This window comes from Nicotiana sylvestris, chromosome 8, assembly GCF_000393655.2.
Source record: "Nicotiana sylvestris chromosome 8, ASM39365v2, whole genome shotgun sequence".
NCBI lineage: Eukaryota > Viridiplantae > Streptophyta > Magnoliopsida > Solanales > Solanaceae > Nicotiana > Nicotiana sylvestris.
In genome coordinates this window covers 138934914-138944875 of record NC_091064.1, presented here as the reverse complement: position 1 = coordinate 138944875, position 9962 = coordinate 138934914, and positions in this window count along the sequence as shown.

The window sequence follows — 9962 nt, the reverse complement described above, 5'->3', positions numbered from 1 at the left end:
CCATGCTATCGCGCCCCCTTTTTTCTCGCGAAATCGGATTTATGACATTTGGGAGGACAACTCATTCCCTTTTGGGAATTTGGGTTTGAATTGAAGAGTCACCACCTAATGATTAAGGTGCATTAGGACACCAAGAAGGTTTGATTTGAGTAACCAGAGATTGGGGTAAGGGCTTGAAATTATCCCAAGGGGAAGGTGTTAGGCACCCCTCAGGATCCACTAGTGTGATTTCCGGCTAGACTATTGTTGTGAATTCAGGTGCAAATAACATGTAGGCAAATAAAACTTCAAATAAGAGGGGATTTTCACATAATGGTTACAAACAAAATTGGAAAGAATTGAAAGGAAGCTGATTTTCTTAAAAGAAATAGTTTGAAATCTTTAGAAGAAACAAAGAAACAAAAAGAAAAGGGGGGTCCTAGGTTTATTAATAATATGTATCACCCCACGCAACATCCAGTAATCACTCCTCAGTGAGGGGCTATACAAGACGTTATCGTGTGGTCATCATATCCATATCTACCCTTCCCCACCCCGTTAAGGTATTAAAGCGCGGAATGGTCTCATTTACTTATTGCATGCTATTACTCGTCCCAATCCCATCAATCCTGGAGGCATTTAGGACTACTAATCCTAAGGGGAAGGGATATTAGGCTCATTTGTAGTTTCAAAGGCAAAAATTCTAAGACAACATACAAAAACATGTATAGCAAGTTGGGGGAAAGCACATAACAAGTAAAAGGCTCAGATATACCTCCTTGAACAAAGAAAGCACATAATTAGCATGACTTTCACATACTGTTTATGGTCTGATTAAGAACTTAAAGGTTGAGGCAGACTGATTTATAACATAATTCAGATAAGAAGCCTGAATCAGGCTTGCCTGCTGGTTGTAGTTAATAGCACAGATTCAGTTTATAACTTCGCCCTAAGGCTTGCCTAAGCGTTGGACAAGGATCCTATAGGCATTGTATCTACTGAATTCAGAAAGCAATAATAAACTTAATACGTACTAGTTAAAAAGGTTGTCAGATTATTAAAGAAAGTAAGTTTTTTACGAAGGTTATAAATTCTGCCACTGATGATACTCGTTATTACTGGCTTTAGCTCTAGACGTGAATGAAGCGATTCAGATTCGATTAATAGTTCCTATAGACATGCTTTCTATGCGTTGTTGACTTTAAACCTTTTATAGACATGGTAAAATGCAGAAACCTTATTGGCATGTATCTAGATGCTGAATTTTGTTTAAGACATATGAACATGATATCTAATTGCAGTTGATTGTTTAAGACCTATGAACATGATTGCTAGATGAAAAAATGGATATACAAGATTCAGAAGGACCTATAGGCATAATTTCTATATGCATATGCAGAATTTAGATTTCCAGATACTTATGGACATGATTTCTATATGAGAGAATGCAGAATTCAGAAATACCTATAGACATGGCATCTATGTGAGAAATACGGAATTCAAAAATACCTATAGGCATGATATCTATGTGAGAATGCAGAATTCAGAAATACCTATAGACATGATATCTATGTGAGAAATGCGGAATTCAGAAATACATATAGGCATGATATCTATGTGAGAATACAGAATTCAGAAATACCTATAGGCATGATATCTATGTGAGAATGCAGAATTCAGAAATACCTACAGGCATGATATCTATGTGAGAATGCAGAATTCAGAAATACCTATAGGCATGATATCTACCCTTTGCATACATAGTTATCCCCCCTTTTCACTATCTATCCCCAAGAGTTTATTACAAATTATTATAGCCCAGAATAAAGTAAAAAATACATCAGAAATATAAATAAAGGTACAACCAAAAGAGAACCTGATTCAGACTTCATGTCTGAAATACGAGGTAAACCAACTCCAAAGGATCATGATCCAAAGCCTTTCTCCCATTTGAGTGTGGCAAAGTTCCCTAAGAGCCTCAAAGGGACTCCGGGCAATGCTCACACCCAAATGTGTAATCAGATTAGGACAAGTGCAGTGTGGAAGGCCAACCCTCAAGTGTCCAAGTTCAGAGGGAGCTCAAAGGGTCCCAAGGCAAGGCTCACAAGAGGGGGGCAGAACTTAAAGACTAAGAAAGTGTGCAAGTGCAGAATAGACCACTAAAGGGGAAAAGGAGAGGGAAACAGCTACTAATAAACACACATAGGGAGTTCAGGGGGGTAGGGAAATTGTGAAGAGCTTATTTCTTAGGCCAGGACAGGCTTCAAGCATGCTCAGCAATGGAGGATGCTAGCATACTCTCAAACCTGCCAGAACACACTATTTAGACGCTAAGATCCCAAGGGATCGAGTTTGATTCATAGACAATAACTTGTAGTATTGCCTTGCCTCAAACCATAGCTTAAACACATAGGGGGCAGGGGTTTGGGATTCATAATAGAACAGGCAGAAAGAGATCAGTAGTGTTGAAACACACAAAAATAGTAAGCAGACAGGGACACAAAAGCAGTAAATAAACACATTATTGTGATGCCAAAAAGCTTAAATCAGGACGTACCAGTTTTCAAATAAGCAAATAAAGAAAGGCAGGCAGTAGGTCTTGTAAACAGGCGACAGTACAAGCAACAAGAGAGAATACTTTTGAGTGTAAGTGTAAGTTCAGAAAGACTACGAGTGATCGATGTGTTTGTGTCAATGAAGAGCAGGTATTTATAGTGTGAAGAACAGGCAGAAACAAGGTAAGAAAATAATTAAGGAACTAAATATCAATTAAAATCAATCAATACAAGACTTCCTTTAATCAAGGAATTCAGACTTAAACGGTAAAAGCTATTTAGGGAAAGGAATCAAATAAACCTCTTGTGCAAAGTAGGCAATTTAGGGGTAAATACATAGGGGTTTTAATTAAGGGAAGGATTTTGAAATACACGGTTAAAACAAATAAGGTAAGGATCCCCCAATATGCAGTAAATCAAGGGGTCAGAGATTATGTAAGTATTGGTCCATAAATGAACCAGGTCAGAAAAGCTAAGGAAAACTTTTAACTTAAATCGAGTCACAAGGAAATCAGCAAACAAGAAAAGAAATCAATCAAACCTATACAAAAGGAAGTCTGAAACTAATCAAAATTTGAAAGCCCTTAAGAAGGGAAGTTCAGCACATATAAAGAGTACACAAGTATCAGACATGCGAGGCGGAATTTAGGACAAAGTGAAAGTGTCATGCAATTGCAAAAATAAGTAGATAGTAGACTACAGGATCATGGTAGTCACATAGTTTAGCAGTGTAGGAGACAGATAGTATCAAATAGCATACAAAAGGTCCAGTGTAAAAGACCTTAGAAGAGTTTAGCAAAAGTCAAAATCATATGAAAGACAAAGATTTCAAAATTCAGTTCAGAGACTTGACATAGGTCTACAGGAGTTAAGGTTCTTGAAATAAAACTAGTTTCAAGCAAATCACATAGCCAATGGTTTCCAAACTCGGAAGAAACCCCAAATTCTAGGGTTTCTATCATCAATCGAGTGTAGAGGTGATAGGACAAGTAATCAAGTCAAAACAGGTTTAGAGGTTTCAGAAAGGAACTGAGCCCTTTAACATGTTCCTTCAGTAACAGAAACTCATGAGAAACATAGTAGAAGAGTAACATGCAAAACACAGTAGAAGAGCTCAAAGAAAATATAGTAGAAGAAACTAATGACAAGCATAGTAGAAGAAAACTAATCAGAACGCCGTAAAGAAACTAAAAAAACATGGTAGAGGAAACTGATAAGAACATGGTAGCAGAAGCTTAACAAGAACATAGTAGAAGAAACACACAAGAGAAAAAAAAAATCAGATAGACATCTAAAAACCCTAGATCGGAAAATAACGGTTTTGAAAGCATAACTTTTGAAAAAATATCAGAAAATCGTTTAAAAGCTTAGGGAAAGCATAGATATGGAACAGATCTAAAGAGATCAGAAAAACCTCAAAAGCTAGGGTTTTTAGAGGAACCCAAACGGTGAGAAAGGCTTGGATATAAGTGGGAGGAGTCGAGGACAGGCTCGAAACAGACATGGCTTGCCGGAGCAGGTTGGAGATGACCGTAAAACTTGAATCAACAGAGGTCTGAACCCAGCTCTTCGTGGTCAAGTCATGAAACTTCAGTAACCAAATGTGAGGAACCATAGGAGGCCGGTGGGTGGTGAAACCACCATGGATTCAGGTCAGAAGGTGGCCGGGGAAGATGAAGGGAACTCATCGGAGAGGAGGGGAAGGGGAAAGGTTCTAGAGAGAACCAGAGATAGAGAGATGGAGACCAGTGAGGAAATGAAGGGGGCATTGGGGGTCGTTTGGAATTAAAATGGTAAGAACGGATGAGGGTTGTTGATCTTTTAGATCAACAACTAGGATTTAATATGATTTTGGGTCGGGTAGGGGTAATTGGGGCCTGGGTCGGGTAATCTGATTAGGAATTGGGCTGGGTGTTGGATATAATTAGGCCAAATTAAAAGGCCAAATGTAGCTATAAGTTAAATAGCCCCTTTTTCCCCTTTAATTTATAAAAAAAATAATAAACAAATTTCTGAAAACAAATTAAAAGCACTAAAATAATTTATAATATATAATTATCAATTTAAAAATATAAAATCCCATTTTATAAATACGAGACGGATTTAAACCTAAAAATTACTAATACTGCAATTATACAATTTTATCCCTAAAAATACCAAATAAATTTATAAAAATGTGTGAAAAATATCTCTCTACCCTAGGGTAGGGGTAAGGTCTGCGTACACACTACCCTCCCCAGACCCCACTAAGTGGGATTATACTGGGTTGTTGTTGTTGTTGTTGTTGTTGTTGTTGTTGTTGTTATATTTTAATATAATCATGAGAATCCAATAAATAAATTGCCAAAAAAAAAAAATTAGGGGACAATTATTGGGTTTTTCTTGATAAGAAACAGAGCAGTAAATTGACTTAAAAATCTTTGAAAAATTAAGGAAAAATAATAGGATCTTGGGACATACTTATATACACATATATAGGCTATTTTGAAGGTATTTTGCATATTTAAAAAAATACAGGGAAAATTGGATATCAACAATGGATGACACCCCCATTTTCTTTCAAAAATTTTGATCGGATACTAAACAAGCAGTAATCCATACCTGCCAACAAGCTTTCCAAATATCCACTATTTCACCCAAAATAAATAAGACTAATATCATCTTAATCCCTAAGACAAACTTCCCAGAATCCATTACTCAATATAGACCAATTGGTCTATGCAACACTATATACAAGATCATAACTAAGATTATTGTTAATAGAATTAAACTTCTACTACCCAAATTAATCAACCCAACCCAAAGTAGCTTCTTAAAGGGTCGTAGGCCAGCTGACAATATCATCCCCGTACAAGAAATAATCCACTCCTTTAGAAAAACAAGGAAAAAGGGAATATGATGATTAAAATTGACCTCGAAAAAGCCTTTGACCATTTAGAATGGTACTTCATACATTTCTCACTGCAACACTTACGGTTTCCACTACTCTTAATTAACCTCATAATATCTTGTGTCACAACTTCATCCATATCCATACTTATCAATGGCATACCAACTCCCTTCTTCCAACCTTCTCGAGGTATAAGGTAAGGAGACCCCCTATCACCATATCTATTCATAATATGTATAGAATCATTATCCCGCATCATTGAGCGCAACGTAAACATTTGTCGATGGACCCCAATCCGACTAAATAGAAATGCTCATCCCCTCTCACACCTAACGTTTGCAGATGACCTCATTTTATTAGCACAAGCAACCACCACTAACACTACAACAATAATTGAAATATTCCATCAACTGGGTGTAAAATTTGGACAAAGAATAAATTTTCAGAAATCAAAACTCTTTTTAAAGCTAATGTAAACTCATCACTTAGCCAAATCATATCTAATTCCTTAAATATCCCCATTATCACAAACCTAGGCAAATACCTAGGAATCCCAATCACCCACAACCAACCTAAAATATCTGATTACTAATACATCATAGATCGATTTACCACAAAACTTTCCGGATGGAGATCCAAATTCCTTACCCTAGCGAGAAGGACAATTCTTATTAAATCAGTGCTAAATTCAATTCTCATATATGCAATACAAATAAATTTATTACCACCCAAACTAATTCACAAACTAGATCGTCTACAACAAAACTTCTTATGGGGATCAACTGACCAAAAACGTAAAATACACTTAATAAATTGGGACAAAATCACCTCTCCAAAATCAGAGGGGGGCTTGGGGATACAAAAATTAATCCCAAAAAATAAAGCTACGCTAACAAGCTTTCTTTGGTGATACACTCATTCTAACAACTCTCTTTGGACAAAAATACTAGCAGCAAAATATGACCACCCACAAAATCATGCCTATAATTATTTATACTGCCAAAAAACTCATCCTAATGACTCCTACATTTGGAAAAGCATGATTAAAAATATTACATATTTCCGCTCAGGAACCAGTTGGAATATAACTAATGGTAAATGCATAAATGTTTGGTTTGACCACTGGATCGCAAAGAATTTATCACTTCGACACCTTATCCAAGGACCTATACCTAAACTTGAATTAAATAAACCTGTGGCGTCCCTCATTTCACACTCATCCTAGGATATCTCCAATCTCTCCTTTACCTTACACCCACAAATCATATCCCTCATAAAGAACATACCCATCTTTTCAACTCATCAAGGTGATTATACTCCCTACTGGCGCCACACAAATGATGGTTCATTCTTGATTTCTTCCGCCTACCTACACATACTATACCAAGATCAACACAGGATAACAAAATCGCCTAATAATTGGATTTGAAAACTAACTACACTGCCAAAAATAAAATATTTCTATGGCTACTAACACATGAGAAACTCCCTACTAAGACTCTACTATTCCATAGGAAAATCACTAACAACCCCTATTGTTCAAATTGTAATAATATTCGGGAAGATATACCACACTTTTTTCTACATTGCAAACCAGCTTACACATTATGGCACCACCTACGAATAAAAACACCCACAACCAATCTTAGAAACTGATTACACAGATTATGCACCTCCCACACTCAAATTCGAATAAATCCCAAGACTTCTATACCATCCTTTATCCTAACGCCAATCCTCCTTTGACAAATCTGGCTAAATCGTAACAACAACCATTTCAACAGAAATAATCACTTAATAGACCTCGCCACCATTATCACACTTGCAACCCAAATTAATTACTTAATAAATATCCCTAGCATCAAGTCTAATTCTGTGAGAGAAACTACCTCATGGCACAAACCACAACCACCACAATATAAACTCAACATAGATGGGGCCTACGACCCAACAAACCACCATGGAGAAGCAGGGGGAGTTTTCGTGACTCCACATGACAATAGATTTACGATTTTGCAATGCATATATCAATTACAAATGCTCTACAAGCCGAACTACTGGCGCTTTACCACGGGCTAACCATTGCTATTAATCGAAGCTTTCGCCCTCTAGTTGTTGAAACAGACTCACACGTATTACTCCAAATACTTCAAGCTGGTAGTCCAAAATACTTATAACTTATAACATCTTGCAGGTCAATGATCCAGGAACTCAACATCCAAACTTAGCCATACACTTAGAGAAGACAATAGAGTGGCGGATGCACTAGCAAAATTTGGGAAAACAAATATAAGATCACCTCCACAGTCAATCATGTATTTTGAAGACCCCCCTACTTTCATGCAACTAGATTTTGAAGTAATTGGTACTAGCAGCTTACATTTCAATCATCCCTTGTAATTTCGTACTTAAATTTATCAATGCAATCCTTCGTTTGAGCCCAAAAAAAAAGTTTTGCCATTTGGGTACATTCCCAGAAAAATATTATACGGACCGTTGTCTACTACGTTAAACCTTTTCTTTTACACTACGAATACGATGAAGTCCTGCGTCGAAGTGATTACTATGATCCAAAGTGTTAACTAGTTGGTTCGCTAACTACAATATATAAACTGGGAATTTTTACCTCCTATAGCAAAGGTTAAGACCTTATTTATTTTAAATAAGTACCATTTTAAAAAATTATATTCTATAGATAACTTTTAATGTTTATAGTAAAATATCTAATTTTTGTTACCTCTTACCCCTAAGCCACTAAATACGCTATTCAATTACACTATTTTCTTTCTCTCTCTACTTTGATACATGTCATTCTCTTCCCCCATTCCCTGAAAATACGATGTTCAATCTCAAAATTCCTCTCACCCACATCACCTACCATTAGTCAAAAACCTCACGCTCCCTCATCTCTCATCTCTCTCTAGGGAAACATGGTGTAGTATAGGCTTCCATGGATGTGCAACCCTATCCATCAAGTTAACATCAGAAGGGTTAAGGTTGAATCTCAAGAGCCTTTGTTTGGATCTCGTTTCCGAATCTTCCCGAATCTTTCGTCTATGTTGTTCACGAAGAAATCACTGTTGTCTATTGCCTCAACAGCAGGTAAGCTCATTGCTATTGATAAGGCCACCAAGAAAGGTCTAGATCTAGCACAGTTAGGGTTAAGGTTGAACTTGATCTTCAAGGAAAACTGTCGCAATATATGAGGATTCAATTTGTTGATGATAAAACTGGGAAGGTTATTGAGCATGTCCAGAAATTCAATTTGGGGCTGAGCAACTTGATTTTCTGTTAATATATTTCAATGTATCACGCTGTATTTTCATGTATTTCATTGTATTCATTGTCTTTTTTATAGTAATTTAATGTATCTCGATGTATTCCATGTATTTCATTGTATTCACTGTCTTTTTTTCATTGTATTTCAATGTATCCCGATGTATTCTATGTATTTCACTGTATTCTCTATCTCGCTATATGCCATGAATGTATTCATATATTTTTTTTAATTAATATAATTTATGTATTCAAATGTATTATATAATTTCTCTAAAGATTGCAATGATTTTGGAGTATTTTTCGGTTGAGAATCTTTTTTATAACTGGAAATACAAAATTTGTGTGTTATAATTGAGTTTGTTGAGTTATATTAGGAGTCGATTATGTTAATTAATTCACTTTCCGTTTAAAAACAGTGTAATCTCCTGTTTCACGCCGTGAATACAGTCGAATACAGTCGAATGCAATAATCTATCCAGCTGCATCCCATGTTTCACGCCATGAATACAGTCGAATACACTCGAATACAAAAATCCATCTAGCTGTAATCCCCTATTTCACGCCTAGAAATGTTACTGTATTCATGAATACAGTAGCTTAAATACACCGAATACACTCTAAAAAACCTGAAAACATAGTTATAGGAAATAATATATTAAATGATAGATACAACTAGCTAATAACCACTAAAACAGAGTACTTTCTGAAAGTTTTTCCATAAACTGAACACTCCAATGGGTCGTGGAAACTGTTGGCTTTTGCTTCTAAATTGTCATATCACAAATTCACAAGAAAAAGAATTATTTTTAATACCAAAACACCACTTTTCATATGCAAATAAAGAGCTTAATATGATTTGTATACTATATTAATGATAGTGGGAAAGTAATGGTTAAAATGTCACAAGAATAGTTTTGAATACCTAAACAAATTTCAAGTCTTCAAATTTGTAAATATAATATAAAATTTGTTACAAAATAGTGTCAAATATTTTTGAATATCCCAAATGAAATGACTCACAAAACACTTCCATCGTGGAATCTCTGAGTTTTAAGCCAAAATTATCCAATGTTGGTAGGTAGACCTAATATTATCCTTCAAATATAATCCCAAGCACTTTTTGTCCTCTAAATTGCCAAAGTTAAACGGATGTTTGGCTTAGACTTTTAAAAAGTAGTTTTTAAGCTAAAATTCAAAAGCCATAAGTTGAAAATACCCAACTTTTGACTTATTTTTGTACTTTTCATGCCTAAAAATAA